This window comes from Suricata suricatta, chromosome 7, assembly GCF_006229205.1.
Source record: "Suricata suricatta isolate VVHF042 chromosome 7, meerkat_22Aug2017_6uvM2_HiC, whole genome shotgun sequence".
Classification (NCBI taxonomy): domain Eukaryota; kingdom Metazoa; phylum Chordata; class Mammalia; order Carnivora; family Herpestidae; genus Suricata; species Suricata suricatta.
The window spans coordinates 30,597,905-30,615,450 of NC_043706.1; the positions used below are offsets into that span (position 1 = coordinate 30,597,905).

General features: G+C 39.1%; 2 protein-coding genes and 2 pseudogenes across 7 annotated transcripts in view; 2 read left to right on the top strand and 2 right to left on the bottom strand.

Annotated features, from left to right (window-relative positions):
• Positions 1 to 17,546, bottom strand: part of LOC115295561 (DLA class II histocompatibility antigen, DR-1 beta chain-like) — a 169,874-nt gene that overhangs the window by 78,085 nt on the left and 74,243 nt on the right. The gene's annotated exons all lie outside the window — the stretch shown is intronic.
• Positions 1 to 17,546, top strand: part of LOC115295562 (DLA class II histocompatibility antigen, DR-1 beta chain-like) — an 81,249-nt gene that overhangs the window by 18,953 nt on the left and 44,750 nt on the right. The gene's annotated exons all lie outside the window — the stretch shown is intronic.
• Positions 3,927 to 4,767, bottom strand: LOC115296366 (annotated as a pseudogene).
• Positions 17,134 to 17,546, top strand: part of LOC115296368 — a 5,357-nt pseudogene continuing 4,944 nt past the window's right edge.

A 17,546-nucleotide genomic window follows, 5' to 3' on the forward strand; every position in this document is an offset into this window, starting at 1 on the left:
GAATGCTGAAAATGAACTGAGAGTTGAAGGGGAAGAGGGAGGGGGGAAAAGAGGTGGTGCTGATGGTGGAGGGCACTTATGGGGAAGAGCACTGGGTGTTGTATGGAAAACAATTTGACAATAAAATATTATGGACAAAAAAGGAATATTGACCTGTGATTCTCCTTTTTAGTGGAGTTTTTGTGTGGTTTGGGAATCAAGATACTACTGGCTTATTAGAATGAGTTGAGAAGCTTTCCTTCCATTTCTATCTTTTGGAAAAGTTAGATGATATTAAGGTTAGATGATATTAACACTTCTTTAAATGTCTGGTAGAATTCTCCTGAGAAGCCATCTGTCCTAGGACTCTTATTTGCTGAGAGATTTTGACAATCCATTCAACTTCTTTGTTGGTAATGGGCCTGTTCAAATTTTCTATTTCTTCCTGTTTGAATTGGGTAGTAGTGAGTGTCTAGGAATTTGTTCATTTCTTCCCTATTGTCCAGATGTTGACAGATAATTATTTGTAGTATTCTCTTATCATTGTATTTCTGTGGTGGTTGTCATCTCTCCTTTTTCATTCATGATTTTATCTATTTGGTCCTTTTTCTTTTCATTTTGAAAAGTCTAACCAGGGTTTATAAATTTTGTTTATTCTTTGAAAACATCATCTTTTCATTTCATTGATCTGTTCTACAATTTTGAGAGAATTCTATTCCGTTTATTTCTGCTGTAATGTTTTTTATTAACCTTCTTCTGCTGGGTTTCGGCTTTATTTGCTATTCTTGTTCTAGCTCCTTTAGGTGTAAAGTTAGGTTGTGTATTTGGGATCTCTCTTGTTTCTTGAGATAAACATGAATTGCAATGTAGGACTGCCTTTGCAGCATCTCAAAGGGTTTGGACTGTCGTGTTTTCATTTTCATTTTCATCTATGTATTTTTAAATTTCTTCTCAAATTTCTTGGTTAACCAATTTATTCATTATTAGGATTTTGTTTAACTTTCATGTATTTGAGGGCTTTCCAAATTTATTCTTGTGGTAAGTTTCATAGACATGTGATCTAAAAAAAATGCATAGTATGGTCTCAATCTTTTTGTACTTGTTGAGGTCTAATTTGTGATGCAATGTGTGATCTATTCTGGAGAATATTCCATGTGCAGTTGAGAAGTGTGTGTATTCTGCTGCTTTAGCATGAAATATTCTGAATAGATCTGTTTAGTCCATCTGGTCTAATATGTCATTCATAGCCATTGGTTCCTTGTTGAATTTTTGCTTAGATGATCTGTCCATTGGTCCCAGGTGGAATACTAAAATCTCCTGCAATTATTGTATTATTGTCAATAAGTTTGCATATGTTTGTGATTAATCAATTGATATATTTGTGTTCTTCCAAGTGGGGGCATAAATATTTACAATTCTTGATGGATAGACCCTATTATTTTGATAAATGACTTTTTTTTTACCACTTGTTAGAGTCATTGTTTTAAAATCTTCTTCATCTGATATAAGTATGTCTGCTCCAGACAGTTCTCAGTCTTCTCACTTTCAATCAGCAGGTGTCTTATGTATAAAACGAGTCTCTTGTAGGCAGCATAGAGATGGATCTCGTCTTCTTTTTTAAATCCATTCTGATACCCTATGTCTTTTGATAGGACAGTTAGTCCATTCACATTCAGAATGATTATTGACAGATATTAATTTAGTGCCATTGTTTTATCTATGGATTTCATGTTTGTTATGTTATTCTCTGGTCTTTCATAGTCTTTACTGCTTTCAACTCATTGATTTCCCCTTCTAATCACTTGCAGGGCTGATTTAGTGGTAATGAACTCCTTTAGTTTTTGTTTCACTTGGAATTTCTTTATTTCTTCTTCTATTCTGAGTAACAGAATTGCTGGATAAAGGATTTTTGGCTGTATATTTTTCCTATTCAGCATATTAAATATTTCCTCCCCCTCCCATTGTGCCTGCTGTGTTACAGTGGACAGGACTGGTACTAGACTTATCTGTCCACCCTTGTAAGTTAAAGACCTTTTGTCTCTAGATGCTTTCAGAATTCTCTCTTTATCTTTGTATTTTGTCAGTTTCACTATGATATGTCATGGTGTTGGCGTGTATTTGTTGATTTTGAAGGGAGTTCCCTGTGCCTCTTAGTCTTCAACGCTTGTTTTCTTCCCTCAATTAGGGAAGTTATCAGCCATAATTCATTCAAATAAAACTTCTTCCCCTTTCTTTCACTCTTCTTATGGATCCTAAGATACGGATATGTTTCATTTCATGGAATCGCTTAAATCTCTGCATAACCCTCATGATCTAGTAATTTCCTTTCCTGCTTCTCTTCAGCTTCATCATTTTGCATAATTTATCTTCTATTTCACCTATTCTCTCTTCTGCCTCTTACATCCTCTCTGTCACTGTATCTAGTTTAATGTATCTCTGCCAAACCTGTTTTTAAATTCATCCTGATTTGTTCTCAGGGCTTTCATCTCTGCAGCAGGGGTTTCTCTGGTGTCTACTATGCTTTTATCGAGACCAGCTATTGCTGTTATGAATGTTATTCTGAGTTCGTGTTCAGACAATTGTTTTATCTGTTTGGAGCATTTCTGCCTGTGACTTCTTTGTGACTTTTCTTTTGGGAAAAATTGCTCCATTTTGTCATTTTGGTCAAGATCCTGTCTTTGGCATGTTTTGATAGCTTGCAATGTGTCTTGCACTTAAATGTACTACCATATTAAATAGGGGTCATTAACTGTACAGGGCCTAGCATTCCAGGAAGTGTTTCTGACATAGGTTGTCTGCACTCTGTTTTTGCGTTTTGGCTGCTCTATCTCACTGGTCAGTCTTCTGCAAAGCTCCCACTTGCAGGCTGTGGGGGATCCCTTAGACATTTAACTAGGTGTACATTGATTTGTTTGTTGAGGTAACCTTGAGGAAAAGCAGGGAGAGCCTGATCACATAAAAAAAGAAAAAGGAAATGGTAGAAAAGAAAACCAAACAGAGAATTTAACAAACTATATAAAACGAATTCCCAAGAAAAAGAAAAGAAAGAAGAATAAGAAAAAGAAAACGTGGTAAAGAATACAATAAAAAATACCTGATTAAAAAATATAAATATATATCATGGGAGTTGAAAAAAAGCAAATCAGAAATTATGAACCTGATTCCAAATTAAAAAAGAAGAGGGAGGTAAGAAAAAGAACAATAACAATGACAAAAAGTTGTCTTTTTGTGCCTGGGGCTAATGGCTGTGATCTGGAGAAGAGGCCAGCTGCCAAATCTGTCAATCTTGCTCCAGTGAATAAGCAGTAGCCAGGAACAGATGACCATGGTTAGATGAAACCGTGCCCCATCTCCACTGGGGGACCCTGTGCTGTTATCTGAAGTCCCACCGTGTTGGTGTATGGGAGAATAATTGCAACATCCCCAGTCTCTTCTTGCTGGACTAGGACTCTCAACCTATGATGTTCAGGCCAGTCAACTTCCCCTGCACCTTAGTTCTCCTCTGACTTTTACTAGGCTATCAGCTGGGATTTATTTTTATTTATTTATTTATTTTTAAAGACACATTTATTCAGTGTCCTGATCAGACTATTACATTTAGCAATCAACAACATGAATGCCAAAAAAAAAAAAAAAAAAAACCCACTTTGTTGGAATGCTTACCACTTTCCACAGAACAGAAACTAAAATAACCTGTTATACAATTAGTCACAATACACAGTCCTCGAGTTTTTTTGCCCATACACAAGAGTATTGTCTAAAACATGTCTTCTTCGTAGCAGCTAGGCCCTGCCACCACTGTGCTTGGCTGAGTTCACAAATCTATTGCTTCCCTGTCACTTCTCTGGCTCTCCGCTCCTGCTAAGCTTTGTTTTCTGGCAGTATTTAAACCTTCTGCTACTGCCATAGCTACTGCTGATGCTGGAACCATCATAAGCACCTTGGTTTCATGGCTTGGCAAAGCATTGGCCTCCACCACCATAGAGGCCAGAGCTTCTGCCTCCAAAACGTCCTCCTTTCATGGGTCCAAACTTTAAAGATTGATTGTTGTAACTGACAAAATCATTATAGCTTCCACCACCTCCAAAGTTGCTTCCATCGTTTCCAAATCTGTTATAGCCATCCCCACTGCCACCATATCCACCACCACCTCGACTGCCACCAAAGCCACCATGCCTAATGAAGTTTCCTCCACGACCAAAGTTGTCATTCCCACCAAAACCACCTCCATGACCACCACCAAAGTTTCCAGAACCACTTCGACCTCTTTGGCTGGAAGAAGCACTAGCCATCTCTCATGTAAATAGAGCCTTCCTTACTTCACAGTTGTGGCCATTCACAGTATGGTATTTTTGAATGACAATCTTGTCTACAGAGTCATAGTCATCAAAGGTGATGAAAGCAAAGCTCCTCTTTGTGCCACTGCCTCAGTCAGTCATGATTTCAATCACTTCAATTTTCCTATACTGTTCAAAATAATCTTAGATGATGTTCTTTAGTGTCTTCTTTAATGCCACTGACAAAAATCTTTTTCACAGTTAAGTGGGCACCAGGTCTTTGAGAATCTTCTCTCGAGACAGCCCTCTTTGGTTCTACAGCCCTTCCATCCACCTTGTGTGGCCTTGCATTCATGGCTGCATCCACCTCCTCCACAGTGGCACAGGTGACAAACCCAAAGCCTCTGGAGCGCTTGGTGTTTGGATCTCTCATTGCCACACAATCCATAAGGGTTTCCCATTTTAATCGTCTGGGATTTAAAACTGGATGTCTAAAAGGACCCATCCCCATGTCAGTCCACTCCCCTGCTCTGGAATAGAGCCTCTCACCCTGCTGATGAAAAAGGCCTTTAGCTGTCACCTACAGGGTCATTTGTCCATCGGGAGGTACTCACCTCTCTTCCCAAAGTAATCCCAGAAGGGAAATGGTCTCTCCCTTTGTGCCCTGGAGATCGCTACACCATGCTATGCACTCTGGGGCCAGCTCCCTGCTCCCCAGAAGCCCATGCCATTGCTCCACTTGGGAGAGAGTCATACACTTTAAAAACCTCCAAGTTTCAGCTCCAAAAACTGTTTACACAACAAAACTGACACTCTCCGGACTCCTTGTTTCCTAGTCCGTGGTCCATAACGTTTCCTCTTGTGCTAACTCAGTGCAGCACTTTCACAACCCCTCTTTCTTTTGCTCCCTTTAGTTTCTCCACAGAAAGGGTTCCTTTCCCTCGGTGGCTATGTCAATTATTTCACATACACACACTTCCTGCCAGGCTATCTTCCTCCTACTGTGGTGATACTTTTGCAGGTCCACAAATCAATTACCTGGGTGTTTTAAGTGATCTGATTTCAATAGAGCTATGTTTGAGGGACAAGGAGAATACTGGTCCCCCTGTTTCCTCACCTTCTTATCTCCTCCCTGAAAGCCCTCTTGCTGTCTTTCATATGCTGCCACCTGATTGAGGTCAAATCGTGCAGTATGACCTTCTTATAAGAGAGTCCAAGGGCACAAACCACTACCAAATTCTTAGAGATCATAATCATACATATTTACTGGCCAAGATAAAGAACCTACTACCAGTGACAAACTAAGGTCACCAGGATTATCACACTGTATGAGTTATAAAGGCTAATAAATTTGAATGAAACTCATCAAAAGTTTTGCAGAAGACTGAAATTCTAGCTCTGGGACCCATGAGTGGAACTATGTGGACCTTAGAGAGAAGAGGCACCAGATAGATACCAGGCATGTTCAAAAATAACATTCAAAAAGGAACACAGGGATCAGTGACCACAATCAGCTGCGATGGGCTGGGCCCCTACTGCTCTCTGAAGAAGAGGTAAAGGTTCTTTAGATTCAAAGGATCTACACCTTGCCTTCCTTCAGTATCCACATTGCTCAGTCTGAAGAAAATCCTCACAGCATATCAAATGCAAGTAGTCTCATTCACCGTGCCTTTTACTCTTTGTGCATGACAGGATGATGGGATTGTTAGTAGAATCCTTGGGACTAATGCTGTCTCAGGAGGTGTGTTGGAGCAAATGCAGTCAGGTGCACAACTGTACCACAGGATGGCTGCGCACCAGGCACTGGAAGGTCCAGTTAGAAGGATTTCAGCCAGTGGGTCTCTGGTCATGTTCTAACCCAGACTTCATCTCCTTCTACATTAAATGGTACCAATAAAATCAATGTTTAAGTGAGGCCCTCCCTCCTTACACATGTTTCAAATTACGTGTTAGACAGAAAGGTCTCCCAATGCAGCCAAAAGAGACATGCCTGATTGGCAGGTTTATGTTCTAATGCTCTTAGTATAATTTCAATGGGGTGATATGTGGATTGCAAACTGGCATCCATAAATACCCCTACAATTAGCCTATCAATATGCCTGAAACTATATGCATTATGGATCAAGTTCTCACAAAGCGTGGTCATGGATACTACATGCTCTTTTGCAAGGTGCACCAATGCTGATCCAATAGAGCTCATGGAGAACTGCTTACCCAGTAGTAGAGCACATACTTGTAGCTCCACCCTTGTCCAGACCTCCAGCACATATACCCAGAATTTAACACCAGCCTGACACCGTTACCTTCTTGGGTATCAAAAGACACAGAAAAAGCAAATGACAAATACAAATTCCATTCGTGCTAAACAAAAAAAACAAAACAAAAAAACCTCAAAAAACAAAAAAAACCCACCTTAACAAACTGTGTATAGCAAGAATACCTCATTATAGTTATGGCCATTTATGGCAAATCCACAGATCATGCATCCATAATGGGGAAAAACTAATCGCTTTTCCCTGAAGGTCAAGAACAAGACAAGTATATCCACCCTCATTGCTTTTTAAAAGTATACTCCTGGAAGTCTTGGGGCACCTGTGTGGTTCAATACGTTAAGTGTCAGACTCTAGATTTTGGCTCAGGTCATGTTCTCATAGTTCCTGTGATCAAGCCTCGTGTCAAATTCATACTGAACAGTGCCTGGTCTGCTTGGGATTCTCTCTCCCTCTCTGTGCCCCACTCCTGCTTTCTCTCTCTCTTTCAAAATAAATAATTAAACTTTAAAAATAAAAACTTAGTCCTGGAGGTTCTACCCACAGCAGTCAGAAAACAGAAAGATATTAAAGAATCCTAATGGGTGAAAAGTAAGTGAAACTGTCACTATTTGCAGATGACATGTCACTATATATAGAAAACTAAAAGATTCCACTAAAAATCTGCTAGAACTGACAAATGAATTCAATTCAATAAAGATGTAGAATATAAAATCAATGGACAGAGATCTGTTACATTTCTATACGCCAATAATGGAGAAGCAGAAAGAGAAATCAAGGGTTCAATCCCATTTACAATGGCACCCAAAACAATAAGACATCTAGGAATAAACCTAACTAAAGAGGTAAAAGATTTGTACTCTGAAAGCTATAAACAATGAGGGAAGAAATTGAAGATGACAGAAAGAAATGGAAAGACATCCCATGTTCATGAATTAGAAGAATAAATATTTTTAAAATGTCTATGCTATCCAAAGCAATCCAAACATTTTATGCAAACCTTTCAAAATACCCACAGCATTTTTCACAGAATTAGAGCAAAGCATTGTAAATTTGTGTGGAACCACAAAGTGTCCCAAATAGCAAAAGTAAACTTGAAAAAGGAAGGCCAAGCTGGGGACATCACAATTCTAGACTTCAAGTTATATTACAAAGCTGCAGTAATCAAAAGAATATGGTACTGGCACAAAAAAAGACATACAGATAAATAGAACAGAATACCCAGAAAACCCAGAAGTAAATCCACAACTATATGGCCACTGAATCTTTGAGAAGGCAGGAAAGAATATCCAATAGGGAAAAGACAGTCTCTTCCATAAATGGATTTGGGAAAACTGGACGGCAACATGCAAAAGAGTGGAACTGGATACTTTCTTATATCATACACAAAAATAAATTCAAAATGGATTAGAATCCTAAATGTGAGACTGCACCCATAAAATTCCTAGAAGAGAATACAGGCAGTAACCTTTTTGACATTGGCCATAGCAACGTCTTTGTAGATATGTGTCCTGAGGCAAGGGAATAAAGATAAAAACAAAAAACTATTGGAACTACATCAAAATAAAAGTCCTCTGCACAAGGAAGGAAAAAATCAACAAAACTAAAAGGCTTCCTACAGCACAGGAGACGATACCTCCCAATGACATATCCAGTAAAGGGTTAGTATGTGAAATTTATAAAGAACTTATACAACCTGATAGCCCCAAAACAAATAATCCAATTAAAAAATGGGAAGACATGAAGAGACATTTCTCCAGGGAAGATGTACACATGGCCAATAACATATGAAAGATGTTCATCACTTACCATCAGGGAAATACATATCAAACCTATAACAGGATATCACCTCCCACCTGTCACAATGGTTAAAGTGAACAACACAAGAAACAACTGGTGTTGGAGAGGATGTGGAGAAAAGGGAACCATCAGCGTCGTTGATGAGAATGTGAACTTGTGCGGCCTCTGGGGAAAGTAGCATGGAGATGCCTCAAAAAGTTACAAATGGAACTATCCTATAATCCAGCAGTTGCACTCCTGGGTATTTACCAAAAGAATACAAAAACACTATTTCCAGGGGATGCATGCACCCAATGTTTATAACAGCATTACCTTCAATAGCCAATTATGATAGCAGCCCAAGTGGTTATCGATTGATGAATACATATAGAAGATGTGGCGTATGTATGTATAAAGATGATAGATAAACAGATAGATTAGATACACACACATATATGTATATATATATGTATATATATATGTGTATATATATATGCACAATAGAATGTTATTTATCCATAAAAAACAATAAAATCTTGCCATTTGCAACAATATGGTTGGTGCTAAAGAGCAGATAATAATAAGCAAAATAAGTCAAAGAAGAAAAACACTGTAAGATTTCACTCATACGTGGAATTTCAGAAACAAAACAGATGAGCAAAGGGGTAAAATTAGACAAATCAAGACACAGATTTTTAATTATGGAGAACACTTATGGTTACCAGTTGGGGTTTGGAGGATGGGTGAAATATGTGATGGGAATTGAAAAGGACACTTTGTGATGAGCATCGGGCGATGTATGAAAGAGTTCTATGGAATCATTATATTGTACACCTGAAATCAATGTAACACTGTATGTTAACTAACTGAAATTAAGTTTTTTAAAGCAAAAATACAACAGTATGTGTGAGATTATATTTAAGCTGTAAAAATATGAAATGTTTCAAAAATATATATGAAATTATATATTTACTTGTAAGAATATAATGTAATATAGATATAATGTAATATTATATATATGTAATATAGACATATATTCCCAATGAATAGAAAGACAGCATTCCCATACACACAAATGTATATAAAAATAAAGAAAATGAATACCGTTTGTATAACAAGACCCAGGGGGATCTTCTTACTTTGAAATTCAGATTCACATGACTGCCCCAGGCCACACTTGGCTCTCAGATTCACTCGGTAAGATGATAGACAGGAATCGAAGCATGCCAAAGGAACAGCATCAGGTATTTTTATTTTCAGTGCAAGACAGTCTAGAAAAAGTTCATAATGCAGTCCAGATGCTAGTGTCTGCCCACCCCACCCCGACGGGAGAGTTTACTTGCAGGAGATGAAGTCACACCTGTGGCAGTGGAGTCTGCCCTGGCTTAGCTTCCTCATCTCCCTTGGAGCCAGAACCTCTAATAAACAACAACATGAGCATAACTTCCAGACCACGATTACAAGGCGGGTCACTGCACTTAGTGGCGTTCAAACTGTGGGTCCCCACCATTTGTTATAGTTCACCCAGTAGTCTTCTCAGGCAAGATACGATTTACCAAGCAAAGAGCATTTTTACCATAGACACTTTTGTCTAAAAATCTAGCTGACATTCTTCCTTTATCAGATTTCCAAAAAGGCCTAGAAAATTAGCCTGAGATTAAATTTGTCACGGAGAAGTAGAAAGGGTGTTGCACATTTACTCATAAGAATAAAAGTAATTTACGTTTACATTTTTTAAAACACATCTGTGTTTTCCAAGTTGTATGATTTAACTTATGTATGAATTCTAAAACAAATGAACAAACACCAACAACAAAAAGAAAGAAACAGACTCATAAATATGGAGAACAAACTAGTTGCTGCCAGAGATATATGGGGACGGGGGGGAATGATTGAAATTAGTGAAGGGAATTAAGAGGTACAAACGTCTGGTTGTAAAATAACTAAATCCCAGGGATGAAACATACACTGTACGGAATAGAATCACAAATACTGTAGTAGCTTTGTGTGGTTGCACATGACAACTGCACTTCTGGAGAGCATATCCTAATGTATATAGTTGTGAAATCACTCTGATGTGCACCTGAACCTAATATAATGTTAAACTAGAGTTCAATTAAACATTTTTTAATTAAAAATATTTATAGGCACTTATCGGGATGAGCATTTGATGTTGTATGTAAGCAATGATTCACGGGTATCCACCACCAAAACCAAGAGCACACTGAATGCACTGTACATTAGTCAACCTGACAATGAATTATATATTTTTTTTAAATCAAAATTCAAAAATTTACAAAAATTTTAAATGCTCAAAAAACAGTACTTTAAAAAATTTTTAATGTTTATTTATTTTTAAGAGAGAGCGAGAGACAGATAGAGCATAACGCAGGGAGGGGCAGAGAAAGAGGGAGACACAGAACCCAGGGCAGGCTCCAGGCTCTGAGCGGTCCACACAGCGCTTTATGCAGGGTTTGAACTCTCCAACTTGAGATCATGATAGGAGCTGAAGTTGGACACTTAACCAGCCTGGCACCATCAAAAAACAGTATTTTTTCAATCACATTCTATGTGGTGTGCTTATCAAAACAAAAAAGAAAAAAAATAAAAGAAACACAGGTGCCTAGGTGGCTTAGTTGGTTAGGCATCTGGCTCTTGATCTTGGCTTAGGTCATGATCTCTGGGTTTGTGAGTGCAAACCCCACGTCAGTCTCTGAACTGATATCATAGATCCTACTTAAGATTCTGTCTCTCTCTCTCAAAATAAATAAATAAATAAACCTAAAAAAAAAAACCTCTGTGAAATGTAGTATAAAAAGACTTTTTTTTCTCTTTTTCTTCTTCTCTTCAGTATAAAAAGACTTTAAAGGTTATTGAATTAGTAATCATTAAACAACCTAATTATATCAAACATACCTGAGAATATCTGTATGTACAAGTAGAAATATTAGGTAATGCATACTACATTAAGAGCTTTGCTCTTTCAAAGACCCCTGGATACTCAGTCAAAATTTAAAAAGAATTAAATACTACTGACCACAAGAGATAATCCCAGTTTCATTTTACCATGCATTATAAAAACAAAAACAAAAAAGTGGGAAACTTTTTCCTGAGAACCTTTGAATATTCCCCTATAAGCACAGTGTCAAGACAAGACAATATCCTCACCTCCTGACTGTGCTTATGTTGGAGTGGTTTTACAGTTTTCAGTGGACCCATCCTACTGGCTACAGGGTCAAACACTTGGTTGGGAAAACCACTGTGCTACCCCCTAAGTGGTACCTCACCCTAAAGACGTTTTTAATACCCAGATTTCACAGAACAAATCGTAAATGTTATTATTATCTATAAGATATGGTGGTAAGATAATATAGCCATTATTTGTGGTGTTTGTAATTGGTGAGAAACAAAGTGGGTACCAAAACACATTTCAGTAAAACCCTTAACAATCCTCAGGCCTATTTCTCTTCTTTCTTTCTATCTTATAAGTTGTAAAGTTTAAAAGTAACCTCAGAAATCCAAAATATGTAAGTTACTTTACATCTTTACTCCCGGTTTTTCTTTTTTTTAATTTTTATTTTTATGCTTTTTTAATTTTAATTAACAGAGAGAGACAGAGTGAGCAGGGGAGGGTCAGAGAGTGAGGGAGACACAGAATCTGAAACAGGCTCCAGGCTCTGAGCTAGCAGTCAGTACAGAGCCCGATGCGGAGCTCGAACCCATGAACCATGAGATCATGACCTGAGGCGAAGCAAGATGCTTAACTGACTGAGCCACCCAGCCGCCCTGGTCCTGGTTTTTCTAAAATAGTTTACAACACTGACCACTCCTCATGTATTATCCCATCAGAGGGTTGAAATGATCTGTTCTTGAGATGCCATGTGTGCATTCATGTTCTCCCCTGTCCTCTTGCCTTAACCAACATGTTTCCTCACACTCCGTGCTGGGCGCAGGCCATATTCAGTCCAAATGAGACTCCCCTCCTCTTCACAACTTCAATTTTTGTGTAAAAAATTAGTTCATTCATTTATGACTTTAAGACTTCAGACCTTAACTAAGTACATTTTTAAATCATTTCCTAGCACCTTATCCTAATCCAGTCAGTCAGTGGACACATTGATTCATTCTTCACGTTTCTTAACTTTTCATCCTCATATTTCCTCTATTCTTAAATTTTCTGCGAGTGTGTTGCAGTGCTCCTTGGGTAAGACTGCTGACCAAATACATTAAATCAAACCTCTTCAAGCTCTAGTTTCTCACCCTCACTTACCCCTCTTAGAAGAGTAAGTGTCAGAAGGGCTTCTATACAGACATTCCCACAGTCTGCGGACAGGAGCAAAGCTCACACTCTGGGGGCCCACGTTCCTACAGAAGCTTGCACACGCCCAGAGAAACGGTGGCAGTAATGAGCGCACTACTGTCTGGACATGGTCAGTTCTGAAAACCCAGCCCCTAAATTCCCTCCTGACTAAGGGAAGGGTCCCCATAAAAAGCCAATTACTATCCTCTGAGAGAACAATCCTCAAGGCTAAGCAGTTTTATGTGGCACATGCCCCAGGAGTAGATGTGTTTTGTGAACTTACAAGTACACTAACACTGTCATGTGACTACTTCAACAGAGCCCAGACCTGACTGATTCCTCTGATACCGATTTTACCCTTGGAACAAAGCAGGAGACTTACAAGAGATAGAAAAATTCTCAAGCATTAACAGACAGGCCCTCATGTAATGCTGAAGCCAAGAGGAGCCATGGTAGAAGCTGACTGTTGTCTATTACTCAGAAGGAAAATCGGGCTAAGAAACCTAGCTCACATAGCTAGATTCTGTTCATTTCTTCCACTGTATTAAGATTATGGTATATGTGACTAATGATAGAAAATGGCTGTACATTATACATCTCCACATAACATATATACGTGATATCTATTTTCTTTCCACAATTTCACCTAAAGGGACTTTAATACAGATATATCTATGAACTATGAAACTATTCATTTCCCGTTTTGCAGAATTTTAAAGTGAGGAAAACATGTTTCTATTATTCTCTTTCAACTAACCAAATGGTGGTCAGAGAGTAGAGAGAGCATATTCATGATACCTTTGGATAGATCTGTGCTTAATTATGAATTCTAGCCTCTACCCCCAAAGCAGTAGGAAAGGGAGTAACTCACATGCCGGGATTGTAGTCAATTATTTTCTGGGAGGCTCAAGAGTTTGCTTCACCAGCCATGAAGCAGAGTGCCTGAGGACAATGGAATTGGTTCCTGACCACACCCAGGACATTAGAGGGCAGGACAGATGGATCTGTTAGTGACAGATCATGGAGAGGGTGGCATGTTGGGAATGCTCTGCACTCCCAGAGTTGTAGGCACGAAGTATCTTTTGGGGTCTCTTACACACCAGACATAGGCCAGGCGGGATTTGGAAGGGACTGCCAAACCTCACACAACAGAAAACCTTTACTTTGCACATCATCCAGTCCCAGAGAATACGGACATTTTATTCCCACTAAGACATTTCCTGCCTTTTTCTCTTCCTCCCTCTTTCTGAATCCATCCCACATAGAACATGAGTAAGGAGAATGCAACTCACTTCTCTCTGCAAAAATTTCCAGCAGAGAGTAGAAATGGATTTATTTTAATCAAATTGGGACAATTGATTATTTTACATTGTTCCAAACAATCAAATTGCTGCTTTCAGATATGTTTGTGCAACATACAGGAAATTTTAGAATGCTCTACTTATTAAAATTTTGCAAATAAATCCTCTGGTATGCTATAATTCCTATAAATCAGGAGAATAATTCCTCTAAGGAGAGAGAGAGAGTGAGAGTGAGAGTGAGAGCAAGAGAGAGCGAGAGAGAGACAGTACATGGCATTAATCTCCATGTTCTTATTGACAGACTACCTAAGCAGAGAAGTGTAATTACACAACCCTAGGGCCTATTAAAAACTCAGACTTTTAAGAGTAGCTTTCAGGTACAGGTGAAGAGAAAACAAATTAAATTCACATGCTGTCATTCTCCCAAGTCAGAGATGGGCCAAAACACCATGCTCTCTTTATTCAGATGGAACAGATTAGGAAGGCCCACACCCCACCACTTTAGCACATTTGTTTATATCTACTGTTGACGCTCCTCACATGGACAGAAATTTATTTTAGCAGCAATAGCTTCTGCCACCTCTCAAGATGGGGAAAAAAATGAAACAGAACCAGTAGAGTGTCTTACATGTAGATTTGGGAAGGACATGCCTGGATCGATATCCCCCTCCCCCCATCAGGTCTGATAGGAAGTTCTGCACACTAAGGGCAATAGGTAAGGAAGGAAAGCAAAAGGAAGGAGCTGCAGATTCCTCCTACACAAACTACACACATGAAGCGGTGAGGCATCAGATATCACCTGGGTAAATGGAAAGCGATCATGTCCAAACCCTCACCTAATACCCCAATTAATATGCTTCTGGCTCTAGCTTTCATACTGTGGAAGGAGCCTGAGTGAACCATGGTGGAGATAAACAGATGCTAGAGATGTAGATATATCAAGATATATATTTTCATTTAATAATTTTTCCGTTAGCTTCTATGTCTTGTGTGTATCACAGGGAATAGAAGTAAGAGTCTCTTTGCCCCAGGATTGGATGTGGACCACACGCTGCAAGTACTAGTTAGTAGTATGAGATCTGGGAGGTGGCAGGAAGGCTGAAGCAGTGAAAACAAGGTTTCACACACAATGGTCGTGGCAACAGCCTTGTGTTCCCAAGACAGTGTTTCCCACGGGACTCTAGAGAAACTGAGCTGTCCACAAAGGCTTCCCACAGGTTTCTGATCTCTTGGCATTAGGGGGTATGCACTGACCTGTGCTCTTCCAACCTTCCTAAAGGAACCCTGGCTACCTAAAGGTATAAGCCCATATAACATAGAAAAATTGTAACAAACAATTCTGTTGAGAATGTCTCCAGGGACATTTACTTACAGACTGAACTCTTACTAGACAGTGACTCCTAACCATTTGATGTCACTGAGAACAACTTACCCAGGTGTCCTTGGAAATCCCCTCAGACATAGGAACTACAGTATAGGAAGAGAACTGGAGACCATGAGCAGTGTCTGAATAGGACCTGCTCTGCTGTCACAGGGAAAGGGAACTGAAAGTATGTTTTAAAGTTTCCCAAGTTTAGTAATTTCCTAAGAGGAACCAATCAGTGTTTTAGAACTAAGCCATATCGTAAGTTGGTGAACACGACCTTGGGTTGAAGGTGCTATAATAACATACAAAATGTTTTCTCAAAAATGCCTGCTTACCATCTATTTATGAACATCTTAAGAACAACTTAGTATGCAAGCCAGTAAAGGGCAGACATAGAAACATCAGACTAGCTTTTTCCTCTGAGAGAGATGACAAGCCTAAACCATAGGACCAGACTCTCAGCAGAGACTGATGCTGCAGAACTCTCATGTGGACTATTCTCTTGCCTCCAGGAAGTGTATTTCTTAACAATTTTGGGGCAAAAGTGTGCTGTGGGTCTCTCCCAAGTGATCCAAAAATCAGGGTCCGAGGATGTTCAAAACCCTTGGATGTGATCAAATAATCAGCAATGTGTAGGGTTTTCTCCCTCATGATTTGTGAGGGCAGCTGTGGGGCAAGATAAGGCATCAGCACAACGGTGTGGAAACTCCACCCTGAGCATATGTGTCATGACTGACATTAAACAGTGAACTTACCATCTGTTGGGCCCCCTCACTGCCAGGTCTCTCTTCACTGGTTTGGTTTAGCACTTTGTTTGTGTTTGTGTTCAGCTCTTTCTATGTGTGGTTTTATTTTCCTTATTATGGCCCTTTGTGTTCAGAAACATGAGGGCCAGTGTCTTGACTTTCAGTTTTCTCAATGGGGAATATCAAAATAAAATTTTAGGAACACAGTTTCAATAATTTATGTCACAAGGACACCATTCATGATGTTAAAGCATGAGGAATGTTATGGTAAAACTTCCCTGTAGTTTATTATTTCTATTGCTGCCAGTAAATAGGCTCTGCCCTATTTGCTCCACCCTATTCATAAACCTGAGCTCAAATGTGGTGAATCCCCTGCCCTGCTCCAGTCACTCCAATCTCTAGTCATATTTTAAATGGTAGGGATTACAGTCCATGGTTTCCAATAACCACTACCTATGACCTCTCTATGATCCATCTATATTTAAGGGAGAGTTGAAACTAAATTTCACCTCTGATGTTCTCTAAATATGGTACAGTGCCAGGGATTCCCAGCTCTCGGACTGAGTTGTCAATCTGGGAGACTAGGACATGGAGGAGAAACCTAAAGCAATAAGAAGGTTCTTAACTGAGGCTCTGTCACCCAATACTGCCAAAAGCAAGCATTCTCCATAAGATGGCAATTTTACCATCTCTGAAGATGATTTATTAGCTGTCACAGCACAGGAATGATCTGTCATTAGCTCTCACTTTGATGGGTTTCCATTGATTCTCCTCTCACTATCAAGCTTCAAGCACATCTCTTTCTTGCTTTTGGGCTGGGATGGAAGAGACTGTGAGTTACTTCCCAACATTCTCAAAAACCTGATTTTTTTTGTGTGTTGTTATTTGGTTGTGTGTATATTTGATTAAGAATAAATGAAGTAGTTCCTCTCCTGAACTATTTACAAGAGCCTTTTCCTTAGTAACAGATGTGTCATCTCAAACACTCTTTCTGATTGGCTGTAGCTTAAGTGATTTGAATTTTAAAGACAGATTATTCTCTTTTCTTTTAGTCTTGTCACTGCTATTGCAGTCTTACGCTATACTCTATCCCTGTCAAAGCACTCAAGAAGAAAATGGCCATAACTGGAGTCCTGGAGCTAGGATATTTTTTTAATGTTTTTTATTTACTTGTGAGAGACAGAGAGAGAGACAGCATGAACAGGGGAGGGCCAGAGAGAGGGAGACACAGAATCTGAAGCAGGCTCCAGGCTCTGAGCTGGCTGTCAGCACAGAGCCCGACTCAGTGCTCGAACCCACGAACCATGAGATCATGACCTGAGCCGAAGCCGGACGCCCAACCGACTGAGTCACCCAGGCGCCCCTAGGATTTTTTTTTTTAAATTTTTATTTATTTATTTTTTACTTTATAAAGTTTCATATTTTTTAACATATGCAATTATTTTCCATCATTTACAATACAGTAGTTGCAATGACACTCCAAACAGAAAAGCAAAGTAAAAAATCCAAACACCAACTTCTGTTTCAT